This window comes from Cetorhinus maximus, chromosome 20 (assembly GCF_964194155.1).
Source record: "Cetorhinus maximus chromosome 20, sCetMax3.hap1.1, whole genome shotgun sequence".
Taxonomy (NCBI): domain Eukaryota; kingdom Metazoa; phylum Chordata; class Chondrichthyes; order Lamniformes; family Cetorhinidae; genus Cetorhinus; species Cetorhinus maximus.
In genome coordinates this window covers 84,705,778-84,720,045 of record NC_135898.1, presented here as the reverse complement: position 1 = coordinate 84,720,045, position 14,268 = coordinate 84,705,778, and the positions used below count along the sequence as shown (strand labels likewise).

The 14,268-nt window shown below is 39.7% G+C and overlaps 1 protein-coding gene across 1 annotated transcript in view; it reads right to left on the bottom strand.

The window, feature by feature from the left end:
- ubtd1b (ubiquitin domain containing 1b) overlaps positions 1 to 14,268 on the bottom strand; it is an 84,989-nt gene that overhangs the window by 69,916 nt on the left and 805 nt on the right. The gene's annotated exons all lie outside the window — the stretch shown is intronic.

The window sequence follows — 14,268 nt, the reverse complement described above, 5'->3', positions numbered from 1 at the left end:
ACTAAATGGCTGTTAATTTGACCTCCAAGCAAATCAAGATGACTTTCACAAACTCAATCTTATGGTCCAAAGTGGAACAACTCTCAAATGTTCATGCACAGTCAGGGCAACAGCGATAATCTTTTTGGAAAGGTATGATACATTAAATTCTGTTGCAAGGTGACCACTGTCTGCATAATGAGCCAGACTAGATAGCTAACTTTCTTTAGGATATAAGTATCGGGTCACAATACTTGGTTGTGTTCATTCTCAGAATCTACGTAAGGATTCTGCAAAGAGGTATCCTTGAATCCCTGATCCTCATTTTCAATATTCTAAGCGTCTACCACAATCTGTGCTGACTGGAAGGTTTTCTATTTGAGCATAAGTGGTGATTAAGTCACTGCTGAATAACAGCGTGAAAGGATAAATGATGGGTTATCTTAGTCAGTAAGAGCCTGTGTTACTTACTCAACAAGGGTTGCAGTATTCAGCTTCTTGATTTGATTATATCTGATCAACACCAATACAAGCAAATGAGTAGGTTAGGTAAATTGGTGGAAGAGAAGAAGTCTGAACTAAACCCAGCTCTACTGATCTTTTTTACCAGTTTCAATTTTCAACAAAGCCTACATCATCCAGTGTAGGAGTACTACACCCCTCTCCAGCAGGCTGCAAAGAAAACATTTGAGGCTTCTGGACTGACTACAATTCAAAGCCATTCAGCCCAAGAACCTCTCCATCCCATTACAATCCATCCTGAGCAGATGTACCTATAAGTGAAGCTATCAAGGCCCAAGCAGGAGCAGCGCCACAAGAGTTACTTGCACTTTCAAATTTATGCTGCAAACTTGAGAACCTCAGCAGTACCTCATTCTGCACCAATCAATTGATTCTATGCAACTTTTTATGCTTAAAGTTAGTGCCCGTAATAATTCCATATCTTTCTAGAGTCCCAGGAGTTAATTTCATAAAACATCTGTCTTTGTACTTGGCATGGTTAGGTATGGTATCTACCAGACATCAATACATGACACTGAGACACCAGGCAAGGTTTTAAATACACCCACAAGGTCCATCAACAATTTGGTGAAAACAGATACACTGGTAACATTCTTGCATCTTCTGCTCCCTCCATTTTATCTCAATTATTGGGTGAAATAAATGAGGAAGAAGTAAAAATAACAGCAAGGTACGGCTCTTCACCCATGTCATGCACTATTTTCTAGTCGAGATAGCAAACATACAAACTATCAGACCTGTAATCAGCACAATGAATTCAATGTCAAACTCCTCCACTGCTAACATGCTGTTTACAGTATGCACTAGCTACACTACAGCAATTCAGCAATCTTACCTTGATAATACTCACAGCCCATGACCTCTTATCACCAAGGACAAGAGCAGCAATTTCACAGGAATACCATTACCTGGAAGTTCTGTTTCAAGTTAACCTGGGGGTTACCAGTGACCAGAAACTAAACTGGACCAGCCATATAAATACTGTGTATACAGCAGCACCTGAGGCTGGGAATTCTGTGGAGAGTAACTCATCTCCCCACTCCCCAAAGCAGCTCATCACCACTTTCTCAAGGGCAATTAAGGATTGACAATAAATGTTGGCCTAGATTGTGATGTCCACATCCAATAAAATAATAGATAATTAAGGGCTAATCTTTGCCTCAAGCCCATTTAGCCATTTGCAAGCCACATCTCTTGATACTCTTATTCCTCATTACATCTCACAAACGCCTAAATTAGTTTGAAAGCAGAGTGAAATATGCAGTTGACATTCCACACGAAGCAAGATTCCACAATGAGATGCATGATTAGTTCACTTGTTTTAAGTGACACTGGTTGAGGAAAGAATGCCAGCCAGAGTACTAGAGAATTTCTGCCCTTTGAAGAACACTGTCGCATCCACTATAACAGGCGGTTAGGATCACTCAGAGTCTTAGTTTAACACTGCATCTGAAGGACAGCGCTGTGGCTCAGTTCATAGCACCCTCGCCTTTGAATCAGAGGGTTGTGGGTTCATGTCCCACTCCCGGAAACCAAGAACTGTGATTGTACTCGAAAAAGTTGCAATCTGTGACTGTTGATAACTCGAAAGAGGTTCAACATTAGAGCAGTCTCCAGTACTGACTGCACAGATGTCATCTTAGATTATGTGTTACCAATTGAGTCAAACTAACATTGAACTCATCCATGCTGAGCAGTGTGGGTAAGCTCTGTCTCAATAAATATTAAAGTGATATTCTCAAACCAAGAATATACCAGCTCTTGAAACGTGCCAGATCTAGTGCAATTTATTAGAGTGCCAGCTCCAAATATTAAAGGAGCCAGGTAGCTGTATGGCAAATTCAATGGAGGGGTCAAAAAGCAAGTCAAACCTGATTACTCACATTTTTTGGGACCAATTTGCAGGAAGACGAAGCTACCAGTAAAAGTTGTAAAGGGCAAATATAAAGCCTATTATAAACTGATGCAAGTAAGACTGTAATAGATAATAAAGAAATGGCAGACATGTTGAACGAATGCTTTGCATTTATTTTCACAGTAGAGAACGGAGGCCAAAATACAACCGATGTAAAATAACCTAAAAGTCAAGGAGAGGGCATTACTGAGTTTAATACAAAAAAGAAAATGGTAAGGGAGAAAATAATGGGATTCAAAATAGCCAAATCTCCAAGACCTGCCAGTTCCCCAGGTTATTAAAAGAAATAGGTGAAGAAATTACAGAAGCATTAGGCAGAATTTTCACAGCTCTCTAGATCTGGAAATTGAATTGCAAAATTATAATGTCACTCTTTAAGAAGGGAGTAATAAACCAAGAAACTACAGATTCATTAGTTTAACATCAATTGTGTGTGTGTGTGGCAGGCGGGTGGGGTGTTGGTGGTGGTGATGCGAAAGTTACTGGAATCTATCAGAATAACTAAGCACCTGGGCAAGTATGAGCTCATCAGAGAGATCCAGCATAGTTTTGTGAAGGATATGCTGTGTCTGGGTAGATATTTTCAGATGACTAACATGGTGGTTAAGGGAGTGTCTATGGATCTTATCTGAATGAATTTCCACGAGCCATTTGATAAGGTTTGACATGATTTCCAAAAAAAAATGAAAAGAAAGAAGAAAAATAAGGAAGACTTGCATTTATATGGTACCTTTCACAACTTCAGGATGCCCAAAGTGCTTTACAGCCAATTAAACACTTTTTTTTGAAGTGTTGTCACTGTCATAGTGTTGCAATTATTAGCAAAAACCAAACTGCACAAAATTGGAGGAAGGCTGGTGACAAAGTGCCATTCCCTCGGGATCTCAATTTTTGTCATATACATCAATAACTTGGATGGAGTTGTACATCCTGCTTTGCAGATACCACCAACTTAGAAGGCACAGGAATGAGATAAAGGCAGATTAAGTGATGGTGCTCAATGTGGGCACGTGGGAGGTCATCCATCCATTTTGGTTCTGAGAAAGACAGGGTTGTGCACAGGTACAAAGAGAGAAGCTAGATAGCTACTTGTTATTGTAAGTATTGTGCTCCCATAGCTTAATTTTGGGCATCTCACCTCAGGAAAAATATTGACCTTGTAGGGGATGCTATGCAGATTCAACAGAATACCAGCGCTAAAGGGCCAAATTATGGAGCAGATTATTTGAACCCCTCAATTTAGAAGGCTGAGGGGACATCTAGTAGAAGTGCTTAAAATAAAGGAATTCAACAGGGTAGATTACAAGAAACATTGTGGGATTCCAGGACAAGGGGACTATCTTAGAATTAGAGCTAGGGTATGTATGAGTGAAATCAAGTAACACTTTTTCCCCCACACAAAGGAAGGTAGAAATCTGGAATTCTTTACCTCCCTCAAAAGCTGTGGATGCTGGATCAACTGAAAATTTCAAAACAGGTTGTTGGAGTGTTTCAAGGGATATGGAACAAAGATGAGTCAATAAGTGATCAGCTATCATCTAAAACAGAAGAACATGTTCGAACGTCTGAATGGCCTATTCCTCTTCCTCAACGGAAAACAATGCTTGTGTTAGCATTACATTCTCAGTGGTAAAGTACATTTCCAAATGCCCACCATGTCCTTTACTCTGTATTAGGGTTAGAGCCTAAATCCTCTTAAAAACTGCTCTGAAACATACTCTTTCCCACACCAAGCACTTTGAACAAAAATGCCAATTTTTGAGCAGTTTGCAGTTTAAGGCCCCTGAGTTCTGCTTAACAATTGGACTGAGACTGGTCAAATTCACTGTAAATAGTGCACTTACAGCTAGCTGAGGGGCAAGTGTTCCAACCCACTGGCCTAGGTTGATATGAAATCAAGTGCCAGATGCAAAAAGACAATGCGTTAACATTTTTCAGAAGGATTCTGGGACAGTGTCATTTTATTATAACGAGGGCCATAAGCCAATGTAATTTACTGAAAGTAATTTTCCACCTACAACTACAAAACAACAATGACAATATTTGGTGGCATTAAATGATAAAGAGCTTTTGCAATTTGCTGCACCCCTTAAATTGCCTTCTGGTACATACTATTCATATCATGCAATTTTTTTCAATACTTCATAAAAGATAATGAGTTGGTGGCAATGGAGCAGCAACATCAGAGAACCATTTCTTCATCTCAATATACGAGTCAGCTCTGATTTAACATTGAGCTGGTCACGTAACCTGTGTACAAGTAAAATGCAAAGAGCTGTGGATATTTGAGATCATAACTCCCAAGTTATCAGGTTAGTCTATTTGTAGAGCAGAAATGACGATGCTCCTAACCATATGCCGTTTAGACAAGTATTAGCATTGCCACTTGGACTGCCAGATAGAGCTGCATGTGTGAAGTTACCCTATTAAATGGTCTGAAAAATATTCAGCAAGTACAAGAATGGGTTCTGATCTTGCAGAGCTCATTTTAGGCTGTATAACACTTGGGATAAAGCACAAGGATTACAGATATATCAATGACAGCAGTAGGGATGGGACTAATTATGAATTAAAGATATAAGATTATTACAAAAATCAAAATACACTGACTTAAGGGCAATTTGACTGGTTGTACTGGTGACAATAATAAAAATCAGATCTCTCTTCAATATCTCTCTTTTATCAGAGAAAGAGGCACCAATAAAGACATGTTTGATATGACACATGCAGTGTGAATCAGCAAAATCAACTGAACTTCATTTTAAATTTCCTGAATTACCAGTTTAAAGATATGCTTCAAGATAAATCTTCCATCTAAGGAGAATCAGGAGCTGGGTAGATTTCAAAAATCAAATGACTGGTCACTAACAATCACCTAAATATGTTTTAGAATAAATTTAATTAAAATTCAGAGAAATGAATAAATGTATCATGGAGTTTTAGCACAATTGTTTCTGAAAAAAAAATATTTATTTCAGTCCTTTGAATGGGATGTTAAATCTTCTTTTTCAGGTGGATGTATCCAATGGAAAAAAGAAGCCATTTCTTTCAATTAAGATGATCCATTTTGTAGATGGTACATGCTGTTGCCATTATGCATCAGTGGTAGAGGGAGTGATGTTTAAGATGGTGGATGGGATGCCAGTCAGGTGTACTGCTTTGTCCTGGATGGTGTTGAGCTTTTTGAGTGTTGTTGGAGTTGCATTCATCCAGGCAAGCAGAGAGTACTCCATCACACTTGTGTCTTGTAGATGGTGGACAGGCTTTGGGGGAGTCAGGAGGTGAGTTACTCACCACAGGATTCCCAGCCTCTGACCTGCTCTTGTAGCCACAGTATTTATATGTCTGGTCTAGTTCAGTTTCTGGTCAATGGTAATCCTCAGGATGTTGATGCGACTCAGGTGCCATAAGCACCTCATTACACCAAATTAAAATGCAGTTTCTATAATTTCTAGATATTGTTACAAACCTGAGGGTTTCAAAAATCAAGACAGGTTTTATATCCAGGATTGTCTTATACTTGTTGGCCATTCACTGGCAGTGTCGACAGTGGTTGACATTGTTGGAAAGCAACCTAAATAGAAAAGCAGCAAAAACTGACAGCTCAATTTAGGGCACTCATGTTTACCTGAACAGTTACACTGAGTCACTGCTTTAGGCTTTTCATCTTGTTCACTTTGCCACTTCCTTGTTATTCACCATAGATTTGGAATATCATTTACGTATGCCCATCGAGCCAAGATTAGAGCCCAACTTGGCTCCAAGGTAGGCAGATGGATGGCACCAAATTCACACTAAAGATGCTACAATGGAAGACTGACAGGGAAAAAAAGAACACCTATATTTGCACAAAAACCAAAGTTGCACATTGTATAGGCGGCAACATATTAGCATAAAGGGTTAGTTAACTAACAGGAAGCAGACAGTAGGGATCAATGGGTCTTTTTTTGGGTTGGCAAGCTGTAAATAGTGGAATGTCACAGGAATCAATGCTGGGGCCTCAACAATTTACAAATATATCAATAACCTGGACGAAAGGACCAAATGTATGGTTGCTAAATTTGCTGATGAGGCCAAGATAGGTCGGAATGTAAATTGTCAAGAGGAGGTGGAAAGTCTGCAAAGGAATATAGGCAGTATTGCTGAAAAAGGCAACATGTTGAAGCTTTTTGTCTTGCACTCATTGTTACAACCGGGATGGGAGGGGTGCGCAAAATATCAAGCCCCACTACTCAGCAGGCCGTACCATTAATTTAAATGTTTAATTTTCCCACAGAAATGGCCAGTTGAGTACCTATACCTCTAGTACCCACAAGAAAAGAAACTCTGACCAGGCTTCTTTCAAAACTCAATGATTAATTTATTTTAAAACAAAACTTCCTTTAGCAAGTTGCAAGAACCGGTTAACACACAATCTAATCAGGAAATATAACTATCTATATCTTCCTAAAGAATTCCCCCAGGACATACACAGACACACACACAGACAGACACAGACAAATGAAGGACAAACAGATACAGTCTCTCTGCAGAAATGGGCTTTGGAGGATGGGCATTATGAAATAAAGGATAAAGTCCGCAGGGGCATTAACCTGGAGTTCTCTCGTGTGAAGCTGGTCCTGGTGGATGCCTGGAGGTTCTCACCACTGGTCTCAGCTTAGAAGGTCCAAATGCAGACTAGTTACACTCAGATGAGGGTTCTCTGGCTACATTTGATAGGCACACAAATTTTAGGCAAGGTGCAAAGAGGGAGTCAGTCAAGGTAGCCTTACTTTCTTAGCTTGTTCTCCAACAGGACTGCCTTCAAAACAAACAGGTTCACAACTTAAGTTTTTTTCCCCCTCTCCCATGTGATTGCTTTTTGTCTACCAGCTTTTCATTAAAATGCTTGGCAGTTCAACACAACCAACTTCTTCTCAAGTCACATATAGGTCAGGTGATTTCTTGGAAGAGGCCTGCTTGCTGACAGTTCCAAGGTGAACTTATGACCTTTTAAAAAAAATCCCAGGTTAGCATCCAGATCATGTCATGTCCTTCTATTTTATAAAGAAAAATTTCAGTCTTGAGAGATATGATACTAGCGTCATCAGGACACTTCGCGGGAATACCAATGAGAAGAAAACAATTTATACTGAATGTGAAGAGAGTGTTGACTGATTGGTAGAGGCGTTGCCATGGAGAATGTACCAATGACAGTTACTGACAGTTAACTGTCAAGCATTGTTTGAAATTTAAACCAGGAAGCTTGACGCTGATTGGTCAAGCATTGCCCTGAGAAATGAGTCAGTGAATGGCTGTCACTTATTTTGTTTAGCTGAAACAGGTGCAACATGTGTACATGTTCTGTCTGCAAAGAACAGGGACCTGTGTATTAATATATGTAGTGGTATTCGCCACAAACAGGATGCTGTTGTCAAGCCAAAAAGACATTCTGCTTATCACACAAATGAGTAATATAGTATATGAATTTCAGTGATGCTAGGCATGTAGATCGTACATCCCAAAGACTGGTGGATCGTATCAAATAGCATTTCCAAGCCACTGTTCGCAATGGACCATACCCTACCAGCCCGTGATAGAAAAACTCAAAACACAGTGTCCAACATTAGATGTGATTCCGTGATTGAGGATTGTTTAGCAAATGTTGTCCAGTGTGCTAAGAATTACGCTGATGACCAATTTAAGATCGTCAGTCGGGCTCGCATTTGCGTGTACTGGAAGCTACATATATTAATACACAGGGCCCTGTTCTTTGTAGACAGAAAGAACATGTACATACACTGTGCCTGTTTCAGCTAAACAAAATAAGGGACAGCCATTCGCTGACTCATTCCTCAGGGCAATGCCTTGACCAATCAGGGTCAAGCTGCCTGGTTTAAATTTCAAACAATGCTTGGCAGTTAACTGTCAGTAACAACCACTGGTGCATTCTCCATGGCAATGCCTCCACCAGAGTCCACTTACCAACCAATAATCACACTCTTCATATACAGTATAAATAGTTGTTTTGCCCTTATATTGGTATTCTTGAAGTGTCATGATGAGTGCAAGATGAAAAGCTTTGACATGTCTCTTTTATCAGCAATACTCAAGTTCTGTACTACCAAACGGCTATGTGGATATAAACAGGTTAAATGAGTGACAAAAAAAAATTGGCAGGTGGAGTATAACGTGGGTAAATGTGAACTTGTTCACTGTGGCAAGAATAGAAAAGCAATAGACTATTTAAATGGAGAAAGATTGCAGAACTCTGAGGCACAGAGGGATCTAGGCATCCTGTACATAAAACACAAAAAGTTAGTATGCAGGTACAGCAAGTGATTGGGAAGGCGAATAGAATGTTGATGTTTATTGCAAGAGGAATGGAATGTAAAAGTGAGCAAGTTTTACAACAGCTGTACAAAGCTTTGGTGAGACTACATTTGGAGTAATGTGTGCAGTTTTGGTCTTCTTATTTCAAAATAGAGATAACTGCTTTAGAAGCAGTTCACAGAAGGTTCACTGGACTCATTCCTGGGATGATGGGGTTGTCTTATGAAAAAAGGTTGAACAAGTTAGGCCTATACTCATTGGTGGTAGAGGAATGTGAGCTGATCTTAGTGAAACATATAAGATCCTGAGGGGACTTGATAGGGTGGATACCTGGGGGATGTTTCCTCTTATGGGGAAGACTAAAACTAAGGGACATTTTGTTTTTTTCTTGACTGTTATTAATTCCATTACTGTTAGGAATATAGGAGCGGGAGTAGGCCATTTGGTCCTTCGAGCCTGCTCCACCATTCAATAAGATCATGGCTGATGTGGTTGGGGGTCTCAGCTCCACTTTCCTGTCTGCCCCCTATAACCCTCAGCTCCCTTGTCTAACAAAAATCTGTCTAACTCTGCCTTGAATAAATTCAAATACCCAGCCTCTAGTACTTTCTAGGGAAGAGAATTCCACACACCAGTGGCCCTTTGGGAGAAAATGTTTCTCTGAGAAAGTTTCTCTTACATTGTTGTAAAACATTTCCAGTTTTTGTATACATCTAAATAGCAGAAGGAATCAAAACAGTTTCAAAGCTTGTGCTCTCCCAGCTTGGAATCCATTCTGAGGATAAGGCGCAAGCCACTGGCATCCATTTACAACATAGGTAAAAATTCATCAGAAGCACAACACCTATTGCATAATTTCACAAACTTAATAATGTTGATCGAAGATCCTACATTAGCTGGAAGGTAGATACGTTCTCAAAATCTGACACTTTTAGTTCACCCTCTCAAGTGCTTTGCGCCATCCCAAAGGCACTATATAGACAAAAGCTCTTCCATCAAAAACTTCAGATAAAATAACTTGACATTATTGTTGCTGGTATAGATCAGGAAAATATTGAACAACTCTACATATTCTCCTTCTCGTATTCCCTGTGTTCCCAGCACTAGACCCAGCTCCTGTCCTTGGTAGCAACTGCATGAAAATATTTGGTTTAACAGTTACAGGATCAAATTGGATTTCCAACGCTGGATTTTTTTGGTACATATAGAAGTTCCTCTAATTTCTCTTCCCCCTACATGAATCATAAGGATGAGTGGCCAAACCACTACCATTTACTCATCCCCTGCTGATGTACTTTGTTTCTAGCTACTTTTGGTATTACATGACATGCTTCAAAAGCTGCACCAACTTGATCCAACTTAGTTTTGAATGTACAGTCTCATGCAGCTGTTCAAAAGACAGGTTTATCACCGATTGTCCTTTCAAGAAATGGACAGCAAATCAACTTACATTAAACAAAAAATGTTTCAAGACACTCCACGTGAGAAAAAACTTGAGCAGCAGGAGAATAATGGAAAATCACAGACAAAAAGACCGATTTTAAAGCGGCTTTAAAATGCTTAAAGGCAAAGAAAAGTAGCAACGTGGCGAAGTGAAGAGAGGGAATATCAGGGTCACAGAGCCATAGGCATTTACAGCACAGGAGGAGGCTATTCAGTCAATCGCATCTGGGTCAGTACTTTGGGCCATCAAGCATTCAAACAGCTAAAGTCTTTTGTGTAAATGAATTTGGATTTGCAGGTATAATGACATTTGCTAAACTGATGACCTTCCAAAATGTGCATAAACAATATACACAAAATACATTCATTATATGATACTTTAATAATAAAAAGAACATTAAATGGTTTATTACCAAGGGTTGAAGACTATTTTTGCATATATAAGTACAGCCTGACTTGCACCAAAAAATTCTTGCATTTATTTCAAGGCTAAACTGTACAATTAGAGTATCTCAGCTATAATTAATGAGGTCCATCAGTAATATATCATGCATGACTATCTCCCTAATGTTCGCATGAATATGGTTGCATGCCTCCAGCTTGTATACATGCTTAGAATATTATGATATATGTTTGTAAATATATTATGGTTTCACTACACAGAAGAAATCTCTCCCGTCAGTCTCAAATCACAGGGATACAACTGCAGCATTTTGCAATAATCCTGAAGAGAATCACACACAAATAAAGCTCGTACACCATTTGTCATGAATGTGGTGCTCACGATTAGACAGTGTCCCGATATGCAAAAGTTCAGAGTTAATTGCTAAACCAGGGTTGATCCGTTAGCCCACAGGAAAGCTCTTGGTTTATCTCTTTGGTCCAATTTACCCAAGGCACTCTTACACCAAACCACTAGATTGAGAAACCTGCCGCCAGTACAGCTGCTTCTCTATGTCATGCAATACAGAAAGCCGCATGTTCTTCCTTCTTGCTGCAACCATTTTAATTATTGTATAAACTTAATGTTCTACCTAGTTTCAGGATAATTATGAGTGTGGGACATTGCTTGGAGGATGTATTTTTGCAACCTTACAAAATGAAGATTTCTCAAAAAAAATGTAAACAACTGTACCTGACCCAATTACAAAAAGACTTAATAAGCAAATATTCACCTGCGCTCAGCATGGAGTTCAAAAAATAAATCTGCATACATATTCAATATGAGTCTCCAAAAGGGACTGGATAAATACTTTAAGTGGAAAAGATGCAGGGATATGGGGAAAGAATGGGACTATCTGAATTTCTCTTAGAAAGAGCTGGCACAGACTCAATGGGTTGAATGGCCTCTTTCTGTGCTGTACAATTCTGTGGTTATACTAATGTATGTTGGAATTCATAGAATCAGAATAGTTACAGCACAGATGGAGGCCATTCAGCCCACCTTATCCATGCTGGCTCTTGTAAGAGCAACTCACCTAGTCCCACACCCCTGCCTTTTCCCCAGAGCCCTGCAGTTTCTCTCTTCAGATAATAATTATATGTAAAGAACCTGGGATAAGGAAAATTTGCTGAACTTTTTGCAACAGAGTATTGCTGCTTCACTTATAATATTGCTGCTCTCATTAACTGCCTTGAAGAAATGTTTTAGTTGACTATTAATTTAGCTGTGGCTGCTTCAATAAGTGGGGTCTGTCCTTATAGGAAGGGAGTTTGTCCTCCACTGCAGGAAAATGGAAACTACCTATGAAATAGTTCAGCTTGGAGAATCATAAGCTCCTAACATTCCTAATACACAATCTGATCATCTCATTCCAGAACCAGAACTATAGGCCAATGAACATCGGAGCAGGGGTAGGCCATTTGGCCCGTCGAGCCTGCTCTGCTATTCAATAACATTATGGTTGACCTGGCTGTGGTCTCAATTCCTCTTTCCTGTCTGCCCCCATAATCCTTGACTCCCTTGCCTATCAAAAATCTGTATAACTCTGCCTTTGATAAATTAAATGACCCAGCATCCATTGCTCTATGGGGAAGAAAATTCCACGTACTGACGCCCATAAAAAAATTTCTCCTCATCAGGGAGACCCAAGTAAGGTTCTCCTGTTGGGATAAGCAAAGCGGAATTTATTGTTAATACTGGAAATCCATTCACTTATGCCAGTCTACTGCAATCTGACCTAAACAGTGGGTTAACACAAATGTCAGCCACCCAGCTGACAAAAACAAAGAATTATTTAATTGTCATTTCGTCGTACAGAACTTGAGTATTGCTGAAAAAAAGAGACATGTCTAAGCTTTTCGTCTTGCATCATCAGGACATTCACAAGAATACCAATATAAGGGTAAGACAACAATTTATACTGTATGTGAAGAAAGTGCTGATTGGTTGGCAAGTAGTTATGCCATGGAGAATGCACCACTAACAAGTGGTGGAGAATTCCTTACATGTCTTAATGGGCTCCATCCTGTATTCAAATTCACCTATGAAATGGAGCAGTCAAATGAACTCCCCTTCCTTGACATACTAATTGAGAACTCTACCAGGGGGTTCTCTACCACGGTCTACTGCAAGGTTACCTTCACTGCTCAGTATATATGTTGGGATTCTTACAGTTCCACGTACAATAAGATTAGTCTAATCAGCAACCTTGTAAATAGGGTACGAGCCATTTGCTCACCATGCAAGCTTGATGCTGAAATAGGGCACATTGAAGGCATCCTGCAGGATAATGGCTACCCTGATCAGATCATTTTGTGCTGTGTATCATGCAAGCTCATGAACGGACGTGAGACCATCACTTTTGGCCCTGAAAAGTGCTGAGTCTACCTCAGATTACCCTGGGAAGGCAAGGCATCTCAAAAATCTGAGCAACAGGTGAAGCTAGCTGCTTCACACTGCTACTATGCAGTGGCAACATGAGTGGTATTCACCACAATCAGGATGCTGCTGTCAAGCATTCTGTCTATCACACAAATGAGTAATATGGTATATGAATTTCAGTGCCAGTGTGACGCTAGGAATATGTGTCATACGTCTCAAAGACCGGTGGATCGTATCAAACAGCATGTACCAGCTGCTGTTCACAACAGGCAGGGTACCCAGCCATCCCGTGCTTGCAAAACTCAAAACACAGTGAAATTGGACAACATTTGCTAAGAATTACACTGAAAACCAATTTGAGATGGTCAGTCAGGCTTGTAGTGTGGTGCATTTGCGTGTACTGGAAGCTACATATATTAATTCACAGGGTGCTTTCTTTGCAGACAGAAAGAACATGTACACACATTGCACCTGTTTCAGCTAAACAAAATAAGTGACAGCCATTTGCTGACTCATTCCTCAAGGCAATGCCTTAACTAATCAGGGTCAAGCTGCCTGGTTTAAATTCCAAAAAATGCTCGGCAGTTAAGTGTCAGTCACCATCAGTGATGCATTCTCCATGGCAATGCCACTTTCCAACCAATCAGTACCCTCTTCATATTCAGTACAAATTGTTGTCTTCCCCTTATACTGGTATTCTTCCAAATGTCCTGATAAGTGCAAGACGAAAAGCTTAGACATGTCTCTTTTTTTCAAGCAATACTCAAATGTATTTAATTATTCTGGTTAATAAAGCAATAAATTAACATATCATTTGAGTGAAGAGTAATAAATAATATGTTTTTAGTGAACAAGACCGGTGTTCAAGAAAATAGAATAACATATTCCAGTGACTAGCTGAAAATTTTAATTCTTGCCGTTGAGGGCATTAAAACCCTTCACTTGCCCACTAAGAAACACAATTAAAACTTCAAGGACTTTTCTTGTTCGAATGTGACTATTTCAGGGAATCGAGACTTGCTGGCACTCAGTCAAGCTGTGTAACAAAGGCTGAGTGCACACAGAGATAAAGCTTCCTGATAACAGATCTCCAGCTATTGCAAAACATGTGCACCAGTCTCCATGCCCACCTGGGAACAAAACTGGCCTCCAGAAAGCAAAACAAACCTTTGGCGACAAACAAGTAAAGCTTTTTGTGTGGGGAAAAAAAAACACAAGAAAAATAATTTAATTAATAAATCTCACTTAAAATAGGCTGACTAATCTGAATGTT